Genomic DNA, 16,784 nt, shown 5'->3' on the forward strand with positions numbered 1-16,784 from the left:
AGTCAATGCATTTATAGTCATTGCATGAGATATTCGTATCATTTGATGTGAATGGTTTTAATGTTTCAAACGGACGATATGTGGATACAAATAGCTTTTACGATAGCATGTTTACTGAAGCTAAACAGTTATCGCGGCATTACGGCTTGTTTCGGAAGAGTACGTTCCACTTAAAAGGCTTTCGTTCCGTCGTTATTTTAACCGATTTTCCATATTTTTTTATTTTATTATGTGTTTGTTTAAAGGTGCACTGTAAACATGTTATTAAGTTCAAATTAGGTTTAAGGAGATAAAATCACAAACGCAAACTGCTGTCACTTTCACCCAAGCCTGAGCAAAACCTCTAAAGAAAACGAATTTAGAAGGAATGTGTCCCATTTTATATTATATTGTACAATGTACATATTCATTGCAATAATACATATAACAACATGCAGATAACAATGAACAAATATAAATGTTAAATAAAGTCAGGTCATATACATTATAACACAAACTTTAAGGATGACAAAACAAAGAGACAGAAATCATCTCTTATTTCCATTGTGGTCCTTGCGTACTATAATATAGCATGACATTGGAAGACATATCACAGAAAAAAGAAAGACTTACTAAAAGGTTATCACAATTCACAGATATAAACTTATGAAATACTAACATTATCACAATAGATGGATGAAAAAATCAGTATTATGTATTAGCTAATCTGTTACTCTATATAACAAATATCGCTACATTATCTGGTAAAATAATGTTACCAGTACAATGCCTGGGCGCGCAGTATCGTATCTTATGCAATATTTGAAGCTAAAGTCATGAATGTAAAATATGTACTTAATTTGGTAAAATCATGCCATGAAACCTCTGACAAAAATGACTAGCAGAGAATAAATCTATCAGTATAAAATCGTACGCGAACATTAAAAATGATTAAAACAATTAAAAATTCAGAAAAAAACTAATATGGTGTTCTTTAACATATGACTTAAATGTTAAAATTTCTGCTGCATCACTAATAGTTTCTAGCAAGCTGTTCCATAGGTTACAACCATTATATGCAAAATAATTTTTACCAAAACCTCTCACTTTTGGCAAAATTGTTTACCATCTGAATAAGAATAGTCCATATTGTTCAAAGCAGAATTAACTTTTATACTAAATCTTGTGTGATACTTATGTACTTCACTAACAGGAATAAAATGCTTTCTCATGTAAGCAGGAGCAATGTTAGAGTATCATAAAGACATGACTCAGAGTTATTTGATTGACTCTACTTGCCACTGGTAACCAATTAAGGCGTACAAAATATTTTTTATCAATATGCGTCCTGTGGTTTATATTAAAACTAGATCTGATTGATTTGTCCGGGTTACCTATAACTTCTATTATATCTCTTGAGAACTATGAAACCAAGCAAAAGACGCACAATCAAAATGGAATTGTTTGAGGGACTATGAGGAGTTTCTTTGTATGTTGAGTGAGGAACTGACTTTTCCTATAAAAAAATAATTTGGTATTTGATTTTCTTATTAAAGATCTTGCCATAAATTCAAAGGGCAAACTTTGATCAAGAGTTGCACCAAGATATTTTACTGAAGTTTTAGATTCAATACTATGATCTTTGCATTTTATGTTGAGCTTGAGCTGGGACTGGAACCTTAACCTTTGTTTAGTCCCAAACAGAATGGATTCAGTTTTACCCAGGTGCAAAGAAAGTTTTTTAGCAATAAGCCACTCACTAATAGTATTCAAGTCCTCACTCAAGAGACATTCTATGTTTTTCTCATATTTTGCACTGACTAAGATTGTACAGTCTTCTGAATACAGTAATAGTTTATGCTTAATAACTGCATGCATATCATTAAGGACCTACAATTGACCGTTGAGGAACACCAGAAGAAATATTTGCTTTTGTAGACAATATACCTGATATATCAACTAATTGACGTCTATCAGAGAGGTAAGACAAAAACCAACTAAATGTAAGACATCAAGGCCTAGAGCTTTTAATTTCATTAAAAGAATTGAATGATGACCGTTTCAAAGGAAGTTTTTAGGACAAGTAGGACCATGCAAACAAGGTGACCTTTATCCATCTCAAAACGATTATCATCTGATGGTGGATGGTACAAATTGATCTGTTGAAAAACCATGTCTAAAGCCTGACTGAAACTCATAAAGAAGATTATTCTGAACAAGATGTTCCTCATAATGGTCAAAAATAACCCTCTGGAGAATTGATGCAATACCCAAAATCGTGACAGGACCGTAATTCCCAACATCCGTCTTGTCGTTCGTTTTAACGAGGGGAACTAACCGTTGTCGTGGAAGAATAAATGAGATGATTAGAGTCAAACTGATACAGAATAGGGCGGTTTCAAGGCACAATTTTCATTTCCATAATATCTCGTTGTTATGACATAGCATAACATATACTAGCACATTATTATTATATTTAATTAGTGAAACAACAATAAAAAACAGGTTAATAGACAAGGAGACCAACTGTGATTTTCTAACTTTTTTTGAAGCTTTTATAGATCATACGAGCTGCGTTTGCAACTATTTTAGGACTGTTATTATCGTAAAAGTAACAGAATCAGTTCGTCTTAAATAATAAAAAGATATTTATCATCATACTTAGCATTTCCCAGCTAGTCTGCAATAAAAGCAAATTGCGGGTTGGTTCATTAGTGGAATTGAATTAAAACAGCGCATTGAGCAAAGGCGTTCCGTCGCCCACATCTCAAAATACTTAATCATCGTCAATTCAGATGGTACTCGGTGTGAAAAATAAAAATGACAAAGTAGTTAGAATTCCTGCTTTATTGTTTTAATTGATTCAGACGTATTTCTGACACAAATTCCGTATAATTTGTGACGGCTAAGTTATTAAATACATGAAAAAGTTGTTGTATTTAAATATGTATTCTTTGGTGGTACTGAAGACAATACTACTTGGTCTAAACTTGACACTTTAACACTTTTATTTTTAAAGTTGTAATTTGTATAGTTGTTACTATGTACTAGATACAAATGCATACTTAACGACGTGTGACATTTGTCTATGGAGTTATATTCTAATATCTTCATTTATAACAATTTTTTACTATATTACAAATGGAATTGTTATCAGTATTGTGTTTGCTATGATACAGTCGATATTATTTTTGAAATGATACAATAGGTACTGTGTTCGGTATATTATAGTTGGTACAGGGTTTGCTTTGTTAAGAGTTGGTATTGTGCTTGCTCAGTTGCATTATCGTTATTGTTTTAGTTTGTTTGCAGCATTTCCCTTGGACCTAATTTAGTAAACTGGTAATATGGTTAGAATTGTGTTTCCTATGTTACAGTTGAAATTTTATTTGTCGTGTACCAGCTGGTTTTGTGATGCTACATGTATGTTCAAACAGCAGTTGTGTTTGCTACATGTACGTTCCATGTATATTGTTGTTTTTTTATATGTTACATTTGGAGTTATGTTTGCCATGTTACAGTTTGTATTGTGATTTCTATGTTAGAGTGGTATGATGTATGTTTTCTTACTGTTGGTTTTAAATTTGCTATCAGTTAAAGTTGGTATTGTGTTTGCTTTGTTAGAATTAATATAATAATTGTGTTTTCTATGGTACAGTTGATGGTGTTGCTGCTATGTTACAGAAAGTATTTTGTTTGAAGTGATACATTTTTGTGTTTATACGTAATTTAGGAAAAATTATATTTTATATGTAAACAAAAATGCAACAATTAAACTTAAACGAATTTCAAATCTCAACAGATAATTCAAAATATGTTTTTGGTAGTAATTTATTTTAACGATGATGCAGTTATATCTTGATAATGGCCGAACATTTTATGGGAATGAAATAATTAATTAGAAAAATACAAAAAGCTCACCATTACTAGCGAACCAATGTCAAACTGGGAACAAAACCACCAAGCATTCTTTTTACCTTCATATCCTCACAAACATTTATGATATGCTATAATAAACTTCAAGTATTCTGTAAACAATACGGCTGATTTACAAAATAACTACGAACTGATGGTAACCCGAATCCGTATTTTGTCTGTGGCCGAGACGTTTCTGTCATTAATATAAGAATGACCCGGTGAATAAATAGCCGAATAAATAAAAAAACAAGCCATAGTTTACAAAAACAAATGGAAGTATGTAATCAAAGGCTCATGATAATAGTAATGTGATCAAATTCTGGCAAAATCGACTCGAGGCGAAAACAACATCCTAGAATTAGCTACTATCATAATACATGTTTTATACTTCATTTCTTACAACCCAAAGCAATTCCTTAGAAAATAATGTATCGGTTTACAGTGAGCATTTGGTATCCGTGACAAACAAACAGCCTTTTTTACAAGACTCTAAATAGCAATATAAGTACGTTTAAATTGAAATTTCAGTGTGCACCCGACGGCTATATGATGAAGAGTGACTCGGTAACGAATGCAAAATATAAAATGTTGTGCTCAAAAGGAAGAAAAATATTTAGATCTTACATGTAAGACAATGAGATTTTAATTTTATTGCCTGTTGTTCAGTGGTTTCAGCCAAATTATACTCAGTGTATCACCGCAACGTCACGTACATTGCGTCATGACGTCACAATATATATGTTGAAAAAGCGTTAAATATTTCTATGGGATTTTTTTATTTCATACACGGAGCGGATATTTACTTGTTCTAGTAGATATTTATACACAACTATTGTTAGAAACGTATTACATTTCTAATTTGAATTTACGTCTTTACCGCCTTTTCTAACGTGCTTTTACGCGACGTCCAAACATTGACGTCGACGTCATCATTTTCTGTTGTTATTGTTTTGAACGTCGCTTCCGTTAGCGCAAACATATATTTAAATTCAGGAACTTGATGTAAAACTTGGTAAAGATCAAAAATCGGTAAGATTTATCGAATTGAAATTGAGTGTTTTGTTTTAAAAGGTTGCTTATTAAATATTTGCACTTGAATACTATTTAGCGTGTTTAAGAAATTTAATTAGAGATATTTGCGTAAGAAATGTAACTGTCGCTTTGAACATATTGTTGAATATATGTTTTTACTTGTGATTTAAATATACTTTTTATTATATGTATAATTGTTTGTAATTTCAGAGAATCGCTACGCTACGCTACGATAGAGAATAAAATTGTAAAGTGAATCAGCGCATACTCGTTTTTTACTGTGGTATCCAAGTTCCCGAACAACTATATTTATAGGGAATCGATCTTACCGATTTTCGTCGCGAAGCGACGAAAATCGGGATCGAATCCCACTACGGTAACATACGAGGGTATCCAAACAACACATACTATCCAAATAAAAAAATATGGAGTTCCGGTTTAGACCATGGGCGTGCGACGACCCTGATGAAATTCGGGATAACACGGTCTTCGTTAATGTTAATAAGCGTCCGTCAGATCAGTAGGCGAAACGCAATATCCGCACAATAAGATGTCTGCGACTCGAAAGAATATTCAAAGTAAGCTGTTAATTTTGTTGCGTCAGAAGCTAATCAGCCGGTAACGTGACTACATTGATATAATTTGTGATACAAACATGCTTTATTCAATACTGAATAGCATTTTTAAACGGCGACATTTTGAACATTTTTATATTTAGAGTGAGAGCGGATAGGGTCACGTTACACTGGCGCCGACATTTTGAAAATTTGAGGAAACAAAAACATTCTCCAACGAGTTCTTCAGCTCGGGGAATGAAAGAATAGATACACCTTTGTGTCGCTTTTCAGATCGTATTTAATTCCTTTCCGGTACTTTAGTTTCTTTGAACTTCTTTGTTACTAAGCCTATATTGAATATTTAAAATTAAGAAATCCGTGATTTTACTTGCAGGCATGACTGATTAATGGAATTATTTTACTTTTATATAGAATATGGACGGCACTCCATTACAGCATGTGCATGGTTGGACCTGTTGACATTTTTAGAAACGTGAGTAACTAACTTTCCATTGTATTATCATAGGCAATGTAAACAATCACCCCACCCATAAAAAGCATAGAAATTCCTTATTTTTTACATTTTTATTTATTCATCAATTTGAAATGGGCCTTTTAGATTATTATTTCTTAAGGCTCACTGCATGTATACACAGTAATTAAGTTGAGCTTATGATTCTGCTGATAAGCTGTGCTAGGCCTAAATATAGCGTTATAGGGAATCGGATCAGCTTATAGAAAAAAATATAGATTTTAAACAGGCTGGTAACATTGCCCGATTGGGCTTTCGACATAAAAACTAACATTTTTTGAAAAATAGTAAAGATATTTCTTTCAAACTTGGTTCATCTGTTCATATGACACAAATTAAAATAAAAATAACTTGGTTGCCTTCAGTTTTGGTAGAATTATTTCCCCTTTTCAGATTTTTATGACGCATAATTTTTGAAGTCCAAAAAATTATGTGTTAATGCATTACATTATGCTATTGGTGTTTGTTTCGTATATTCCACACTCATTTGACACCGTGCAAATTGTCAACAGTCGAGATAACGTTGATAAGCGCAACTTGGCGCAGACATGCAATTAGGGTCGATCTTTCTTTGGAATATATGTAATACTGTTTACATGTCGTACTGATACAACCACATTTTAAAATAAATTCGTATTGATCAGGGCTTGAACTAGGGAGCGACTTGAGCGAAATAGTCGCTTTGTAGCTCCCCACTTCGCTCTAATCTAACATCAAAGCGAAATTCAAGTCGCCCGATTTTTTTATCCACACTCCTCCAGTTATCCGCTATCAGCCTGTTGACACGACTGAATACACGATAGCATAATTTAAGCTCCGCCTACTTCAGATTACCGAGAAGTGCGAAGGTGACACTTGTTTTGTAAACTGACTATTGATAAACAAAGCAGTAGGGATTTATATTACATAAGCTTACACATTCTTTTTTGACCATTAGAAAGTATCTTACCATGTTTGGCTCCAGTAATTTCCTGAAATCCACTTAATTTTACTCGTATTTTTCAAAACCCAAACTTTAGAAACATAATATTATCACTGACACTTTCTGTGACTAAAATAACCTAACTGAAATTTACGCAAATTTTTGACACTTGCCATCAGAAACTGGGTTAAACCTGTTTGACAACTGTTTCTTTAATGTGTGCCGACACCAGGTATCAAAGAGACACCAGCAGATCAAAGAAGATGTGTATTCCGCGTGATGTCATAGTGATGTCACTGCTATTGACATGTATTTAATTCAAGTACTTGTTATTTAAAGTGACTGACTTTGAGTGCATTAGCACTGGGAGCTTGATTTATATTTTTTTTTGCTGATATGGAATTAACTTTTTTAATTGTATTCATATTTAAAGGGTTTTTTTTGGTTTGGACAATCATTGCAAGAGTGAAAAAAATCTTGAATTTGCAGTTCAATCTCATTAGATTCACAAGGTTAAAAATGATAAGAAAACAGAATCATTGACATTTTCAGTGAATTTGTTATTTACTTTAAATTAACAGACTTTGTAAACAAAGACAGGGAATAATAAAAATAGTAACGTAATATAAAGCATATTTAGTTCCTTTTTCAGCTTGCATGTCATGGTGCTAAAATCTTTCCACGTTTTCCCTAAAATCTCGCCACTTCTCCCTAAAATCTCTCCACTTCTCCCTAATCTTACCTGAGGGAGAAGTGACTTCTCCCTAAAATCTTAGCCTTGCTTTAGCCCTGTTGATACATCCACATTTTAAAATAAAGACATATCTGATCCCTAACAAGTTCGTAATTTCAAAAATACAGCCCTTGTCTGGAGTTCTGAAGCATGCTCGATTAGTTGGTCAGAATTATGAAGGAATTGAATTCAAACTGTTCCATAAATGCAAGAGTTTAAGAGTTAGTCAGAACCATAATCATGCAGAAGATGTAATTACTTTCACAAATCACAGGGCTCAAATTTTGGACTCGCTAAATGCAAGTCAATTTCATGGAATGCAAGTTAAGATAAAAATTTCACACAATTTATTTTGTAAATACAAATAATAGTCAAAATTGTTGCAGTTTTTGTTAATGTTTGTAGATTCGCTTTCATTTGAGGATAACAGAAAACACAACATCTTTTTTGGTTAGCCATTTTTTGTTGAATGGATTACTGATTATAAAGAAATGTAGAGGTCTGTCTTATAATTAAATCTAGAACGCAGGCTATCTTACTAATTCGTACATGTATACAGTTGAATCGCTATTTATAATACCGTATTTTCCTGAATTAAGGCCCCCCTTCTAATTAACGCTGCCCACCCATTTTGGAGGGGAAAAAATGTCAACAAGAACGGGAAAAAAATCACCTGCCTCATTTTTATAAGTCCATGTAATAAGTAATTTACAGTACTAAAGTCCAATGTATTAAAAATTAAATACACTTTTAAACAGTCTATGTACGGTAAGTCCAAAACATTTGTACTAAGTACAGTACATATCCAATCATCAAACAGAAAATTAAACGGTAAATACAAGCAGCATGTCAAACCATTGACATGGTGTATTGCGCTATTAGCTACCCGCATGTACTAACAAAAATGTTATCGGAGTACACAGCTGTTTGGGTCATGACGTAATGTGTAGTGTCGCAAGCGTGTCAAAATACACGAGGTATCGATACCGTATTTAAATACATAAAAGACACACTGCATTAAATTGGATGCCAAATAATTACGTTTTGGGGGGATTAAACAACACAAAAACACTTTACAGCTAGTTTGAACGATGTTTTTAAGTTTTGTAAAAATTTTCATTTTTTATTTTTTTACCTCAAATAAACGCCCCCTCTTTGGAAAATGTAACGCCCCTGGGGGCGTTAATACGGGAAAATACGGTATTAGGTACGAAAATTTGCCTTGCCGTAGTTTCAGCCAGTAGTTAAGTTACGCCATCAATGATGCGTTCCGAATTACTTTGAAGGTCATTTTGAGTTATAACGCACAAAATTGTACACCAAGGAAAACCATGCAAACAATATTGATGTTCTAGCATGATTTTTTAGGATATTCTAACATTCTTAATTGAAAGTCTAAATTTATAAGTAGATTTCAGATAAAGCAACAAGAAAAAAAAGCTACATGCTAAAATTTGCAGTATGTTGGTCAAAAAAGATAAATTTGAGCTCTGCAAATGCAAACTGAAGCCGCTCACATTACTTTTTGGTCCGATGCATTCAGTTCCTGTTCTCCTAGGAATCCCCAGTCGAGCATGTCCGAAACAATATGATGAAGTATTTTGAGGGTATGAGCTAGACCAGTTGTTTTATGGTTCAAACTTCAGCTTTAAGTTCGGGCATGTGAAATTGGTTGTCAGGCTTGGAAAATTTTCTATCTGGTTGCCAGCATGGTTAGTTGAAATCTGAATTTTGTACACTGCACACATACTCAAATACGTTTAAAGTTATACGTTTGTGAATCATGACCGTCAGATACCAATAAACAATTGTAGCATTTTGTCAGCTCCTGTGTTCATACTAAACTGAGGAAGGCAGAACAGATTCTTCTAGCTGCTTTACCAGTCTGTTTTTGCCTTTTCATGATACCGAGCAAAGTGAAGGTCATAGACCACCAAGTCAAAAAGGTACCTGGAATTCACTGGGTTAAAGTAATGTTCATACCTGTCAAGATACACGCATTGCGCGTGTGCCACACGCATTTTGGCCTTAGATCACGCTCACACGCCTACTATTCAAGGTCACACGCATGTTAAAGAAATAAAGCAATCAATTGTTTTTTTCGTAGAAAATTATTGAATCAAACATGCAAGGTGACGTTGACACAGTGTTTTTATACCGTATAATACAGCTTTTACATTCACCGGTGCAACATGTTATTTCTACCGCATGAATAAACATCACAAAAGGTAAACATGGAGGGAAACTATTCAAAACCAGATCTATTGTGTGTTAAAAGTCTAAATTTTCTATGTGAGGGCGTTTCCGGCTTTTAAGGATCATCGCCCTCCAGACCCTCATGAGGGAAACCTTCCCTTCGAACTCCGATCACACTCGTGGCCTTTGTGGAGCCTTGACAGCTATGAATGTTTAGCTGTTCTGGCTAGTCAGTCGTGTAAACAAATCTACTCATACAGTGGCTTTTCTTTTTTCAAAACTGAAATTTTTAACCGCATTTACTTCGTTTCATTATACATTTTGACAAAATTTGCTACAGTTTTATTTTCATTAAAAAAAGTTTTATTTAACAAATTTCTCCCGCCATGCCAATGATATAATTGGGGTCATCTTATTGGCATGAAAATTGATAAACTGCAAAAAGGATGTTAGCTCTTAGACCTTTGAAATTTCAAAACAGCTGGTTGTCCATGTTTTCTTAATTTGCTCACCTTTCACTATTTTCAGGCATCTTGGTCTATTATACAGAGTATTGTTGTACTGCTCCAAAGTGCTTGTTGACAGACTGAAACCACTTGCTTGCGGCTCATAAGGTATTTCTATCTTTCTGTTTCTTTATTATATAGTTGCAGCTGTGCACCATGGGAAGCAGTTTCAATCATTCAAAAGGCATGATATACTGTATACAAATTAGTATTTGTGTGAACAGATTTTTGCGATTGAGTCAGTGCATAGAATCAAATACCAAGGAACATTAGGCGTAAAAAAAATTGTCTGTTTCCTGTATCCTGACCTACCATAAATTTTTGGCCCGACCCTAAATGGACGGTCCGTCCGCCTTTGTCTTTGAGAACATTTTTTTCAACTTTTTGACAAAAAGTTGCAAAACTTCACTTTTTATGCTTGGACAGTGATGTTATAAATCAACTTACTGATGCTCTAGAGGCATAACCCCCCAATTTGTATTCATTTTTTGACACAAAAATAATTTCCAAAAAGTCTCCCTAAAAATAATTTTAAAAAATCCAAAGAAAAAGTTTTTCCGACCTACTTACCCTAATTTATTTTAGCATGTTACCGGAAACAAAATTTTTTTTAGACCTTAGTAAAGACTCCATTTCATTTTCTTGATGATAAAGCATTTCTGAACAAAACCATAAAATTTAATACATGTATGCAAATTTAAACAATTATTAGCTCGATCACCTGTCACAGGGTGACAACATGAGTTGATGTCCGTCATGTGCCAACAATTTGTAAAAATCTTTTTCAGAACCACTGGGCAGATTTACACCAAACTTCACAGAATGATCATGGGGTGGTCCTCTTTCAAAATTACCCAAAGAATTTAATTCCATATAGAACTCACCGAAAAGAAAAACTTTGAAAATGATTTCTTGTCAGAAATTGTTAGCCGGCAGGGCTTTTCATCCTTATATGACAGAGGCCTATATTCGGCCACTTCCCAATCCAAAAATATTGCATTTTTTCCCCAACATCCCAAAATGCAAGGTAACATTTCCCAAAAATCACATCAACAAATGGTTTAATTTTATTTACATTTTAGTGTTACCGGAGGAAGCGGTTCTCAGATATTGATTTTTTAGCTCACCTGTCACAAAGTGACAAGGTGAGCTTTTGTGGTAGCGCGGCGTCCGTCGTCCGTCCGTGCGTCGATAAACTTCTGCTTGTGACCACTCTATCGGTCACATTTTTCATGGGATCTTTATGAAAGTTGGTTGGGGTCTCTTTTTATCAATTTACAATATTTGATTTCTGTTTTACAGGTTCACTTCTTGAGAGCAGGCAGCTACAGAATGGAAGGTCAACAAATCCAGTATACTTGAAAAGCAAGAAAGAAACACCAGAAAATATAAAAAGACAGAAGAACAAGGGAACTTTAATAAAAAAAAACTTTTAAGGAGAGGAATTCAGGATTTATTTAGAAACTAAGACTAAGCTCTGTTACTTTAAGAGATAATGTATTATCACATTGGTTTTGTTATTGTCGAGCCCGCTTGCTGAAGCGAAGATATAGTTGTCCAGATGTCTATTCGGTGTATGTGCGTGCGTGCGTCCGTCCGGATTTGTTTGTCCGGACCATAATTTGGACATGCATGGAGCAATCTTGTTTATATATGGTATGAATGTTAACCTCAGTCAGACGGAGTGTATGCGCAAGCCCCAGGTTCCTATCTCAAAGGTCAAGATCACACTTACAGGTCAAAGGTCAAATTCAAGAATGACTGTCTGGAACATTTCTTCTTCATGCATGGAGGGATTTTGATGTAACTTGGCACAATTGTTCCCCATCATGAGATGGCGTGTCATGCGCAAGAACCAGGTCCCTAGGTCTAAGGTCTAGGTCACACTTAGAGGTCAAATAATACAAGAATGACAACTTTGTCTGGAGCATTTCTTCTTCAGGCATGGAGGGACTTTGATGTAACTTGGCACAAATGTTCACCACCATGAGACGGAGTGTCATGCGGAAGAACCAGGTCTAAGGTCAAGGTCACACTTAGAGGTCAAAAGTCAGATACAAGAATGACTTTGTCTGGAGCATTTCTTTTTGATGCACAGAGGGATTTTGATGTAACTTGGCACAATTGTTCATCATCATGCAACGGAGTGTTATGCATATGATCCTAGAATTACTTCCCTTTGTTGTTACTATAAATAGCTTACATTTGTAATTTGTTTATTACTGGTCATAGGGAAAAATCAAGACCACTTTTCTGTAGTACAACATGCATGTTACATCCAATTTTCAGGTGTATTTTGACCTATCTCTGCTGGTGTGGATTTTTGTGTGGACTTAGAATTTTTTTTTTATTTTACGTTCCTTTGTTGTTACTAGGGGTGGGTATTGCCACGAAAATTGGTATTGCGATATATTGCAATATTGTATGTGGATATTGCAATATACTGGGATATATTGTACCAGTTATTTAATGAACAAAAACATGATGAATCATGCTGTTTTTTTTTTCAATTAAAAATGAGTAAAATGATTAGTATCAACAACACGAGTGTTTGCTCCACCTTCTCAATAAATAAAAATAATAGTAAACAAAAAAAAAAGTTTTGACTATATTATGGGGAGTATTGTCAATTTGTCATACACAAATACTATTAACTGTTGATGATTTTGCCTTTATTTTCAACAATCTCGAAGTCCGACATGTTGCTATAATGCTATGACGCCGATTACCGGATATTCAAAAGCGAAAGTAGACTGCGTCAAAATATTATTTAGTTTATTGTGCTGCACTACATTCGGTTTACGGATACAATCATATAACACAGGTTGCTCAATTCACCGATTATAAACGAGGAAAGTGGCATAGCTGTTGTATGAATAATAAATTCTAGTTGATAGAAAAATTACTAATGAGTCGCTGACAAATACGAAATTATATTTATCCAAATTTTCTTATTGGTTTTATTATGTGGAATTGGGTCCGTAAAATAGCTGAAAACCAGTCTGCTACCTGCACCGGAAATGAAAGGAGAAAAATGAAAACAAAGTTGAATCGTGCTGACAAGAAAAGGATTTTTTGTGTGTGGATCGTCTTGGTTAACGTTAGTGTTACTTAATGTTATAAAATAACCGGTATTCGAAAATCATATCGCAATATCGTATCGTCGGAAAAAACATCGCAATAACCGGTCTACCGCTGTATATCGCCCACCCCTAGTTGTTACTGTAAATAACTTATATTGTAACTTTTTGCAATCTCTTTTATTTGGCATAAATGTTTGCCTCAATGAGACAAGGAGTGTCATGCACAACTCCCAGTCCTTTTGACAGCTGGCGGGCTTGACATATTGCCCGTGGGCATCTAGTTCTCATATTTTTCATGAGATTTTAAAGAGAATGTTCTGTTATACCCGCATGTAGTAAGCTTGTCTGTCTTTCAGTCAGTAGGTTTTCATGGCTTCCAGATGATAACTCCTGAAAAGCTTGACCGATTTAAATATTTTTGGTACATAGTTACAGGTCAAGTTTGACTTTGGGGTCAAAGGTCAAGATAACTTGCAAACGCTTTGGCCTGGGATCATAGCTTTTGTAACGCAGGTGTAACATGATAAAATACAGGTTGTTTGAATTTGAGGTCAATAGATCAAAGGTCAAGGTCACAGTGATTTTGAACAGTTGAACCATTTCCGAATGGTAACTTAAGACCTTGAGCCTAGGATGATAAAGTTTGGTACACAGGTGTCACATCATGAAATACAGGTCAAGTTTTACTTTGAGGTCAGTAGGTCAAGGTCACAATAAGGCAAAACGGTGAAATGTTTTTCAGATTATAACTTGAGAATGCTTGAGCCTAGGATCATGAAAATTGTTAGGGAGGTTGATTATGACCAGCAGGTGACCCCTAATGATGTTGAGGTCAGTAGGTCACAGGTCAAGGTCACACTGACCCGGTTCTTTAAAATGATGCACGGAGGGGCACCTGGGGTCTTCCTCCACCATTAAAACTGGAAAGTCGCCATATGACCTATCCTGTGTCGGTGTGATGTTAAATTCAACAAAATAAATAAAGGTTCTTTAAAACGTTTTTTGGACAATAACTTCAGGATGCTTGGGATGAGAAACACAAAATTTAGTACAAGGTTGGTCTTGACCAGCAGATTACCTGTATTGATTTAGAGTTCCAAAGGTCAGGATGACCCGGAACATTTAAACCTTTTCCATACAACAACTTGAGAACACTTGGGCCGAGGATCATGAAACTATGGAGATTGAATTTGAGGTCATAGCTCAAGAAAATGCTGCTTTGTTATTGGCTAAGTTCTTTGATAAGGCCATATTGTGGGGGTATAATTCGTCACTCCTGTGACAACTCTAGCATTTAGCTCACCTGAGCACAAAGTGCTCAAGGTGAGCTTTTGTGATCGCCCTGTGTCCGTCCGTCGTCAACAATTTGACTGTTAACACTCTAGAGGTCACAATTTTGACTTAATCTTTATGAAACTTGGTCAGAATGTTACCCTCAATAAAATCTTGGACACACTCGATGTTGGGTCATCTTGAATCAAAAACTAGGTCACCAAGTCAAATCAAAGGAAAAGCTTGTTAACACTGTAGAGGTCACATTTAAGACTGTAATATACTATCTTCATGAAACTTGGTCAGAATGTTAATCTTGATGATTTCAAAGTCCAGTCTGAATCTGGGTTATGTAGGGTCAAAAACTAGGTCACTAGGTCAAATCAAAGGAAAAGCTAGTTTACCCTCTAGAAGCCAAATTTATGACCATATCTTAATGAAACTTGGTCAAAATGTTAATATAAATGATCCATAGATCAGGTTCAAATCTGGGTCAAGTGGGGTCAAAAACTACGTCACCAGGTCAAATCAAGGGAAAAGCTTGTTAACACTCTAGAGGTCACAATTTTGGCCCAATCTTAATGAAACTTGGTCAAAATGTTACCCTCAATAAAGTATTGGACAAGTTTGATATTGGGTCGTCTAGGGTCAAAAACTAGGTAACCAGGTCAAATCAAAAGAGAAGCTTGTTAACACTGTAGTGGCCACATTTATGACCATATCTTAATGAAATTTTGTCAGAATTTTAATCTTGATGATCTATAGGCCAAGTTAAATCTAGGTCAGGTGGGATTAAAGACTAGGTCGCTAGGTCAAATCAAAGGAACAGCTTGTTAACACTCCAGAGGCCACATTTATGACTGCATCTTCCTGAAACTTAATCAGAATGTTAATCTTGATGATCTTTCAGTCAAGTTTGAATCTGGGTCATGTGGGGTCAAAAACTAGGTCACCAAGTCAAATCAAAGGAAAAGCTAGTTAACTCTTTAGAGGCTACATTTATGATCGTATCTTAATGTAACTTGGTCAGAATGTTGATCTTGATGATCTTTATGTCAATATGCCAGGTGAGCGATATAGGGCCATCATGGCCCTCTTGTTTATTTGTTCTTGTAAGAGAAATTGTACATTTTAGAATAGAGATTACAGCAAGTCACATTTTCTTTATTTTGAAAATATTTATTTCAAAGCCTGACAAAAGCATCCAGTACTGTTATTAAAAGTTGTTATTCACAGTTCAGCTATATTTCATGTATGGATAAAACAAATTTTGTGATCTGTGATCATTATAAATGTGTATACAGATAAAACTTAAACATGTGAACAGTTTATTCAATAAATAAAGTGTAATGCAAGTCTTTGTGATGTGTATATAAAAGCAAAATTAGGATTTGTTTTACGAGTAATTTCAGAATTACAATTAACACAAATAGAAAAAACCAAGCCTGCACAAGAAGGCTAATATGTCTCCCTAGACTGAGCTCTTAACCTGCTGTGGTGCAAATAGATTGTTAATGTGTGTCTGTTAAGTCTTGTTAACAGTGAGTTGCAATCTAGTAACTTTTAAGTTTGTATGATTTTTAGCTCACCTGAGCACAGTGTGAGCTGTTGTGATCACCTTAAGTCTGTCATTGTGCTTCTCAACAATTTGCCTGTTATTAAACACCCTAGTAGACAGTTTTTTTTTAAATGTTAAAGGGATGAGTTGAAGTGTGATCGATTCCCGATTGAGGCAGTGCCTTATTTCATATTACACAGGAATTTATTTAGGAAATAACTTCCGATAATGTGCAATTCATACTTTTTCACACTCAATCAGCGAAAATAAAAAATACATTTTCACTGCTATCGATTAAACGTTGGATCAGTCTAGAAATTGAATAAAAGCGGCAAATGGTTCAATACCTTTTTAAATCATATTTCAACTGATTTGCTTTCATATCAATATAGAAGTTTTACAAACACTTTAATTTATGCAAGCAACATACCCCTCGTTTATCTGGTAATGTGTAAAAGATAGTAATCAAGTGTCATTGAAATGCGCACTGCAGATT

General features: G+C 34.6%; 1 long non-coding RNA gene across 1 annotated transcript; it reads left to right on the forward strand.

The window, feature by feature from the left end:
• The first annotated feature begins 5,820 nt into the window (after positions 1 to 5,820).
• LOC128559548 (uncharacterized) lies at positions 5,821 to 16,088 on the forward strand. Its single transcript, XR_008372456.1, has 3 exons — positions 5,821 to 5,979; positions 10,398 to 10,483; positions 11,678 to 16,088. It is a non-coding gene; the product is annotated as an uncharacterized LOC128559548 (long non-coding RNA).
• Positions 16,089 to 16,784: the final 696 nt, after the last annotated feature.

Source organism: Mercenaria mercenaria, chromosome 9, assembly GCF_021730395.1.
Source record: "Mercenaria mercenaria strain notata chromosome 9, MADL_Memer_1, whole genome shotgun sequence".
Lineage (NCBI taxonomy): Eukaryota > Metazoa > Mollusca > Bivalvia > Venerida > Veneridae > Mercenaria > Mercenaria mercenaria.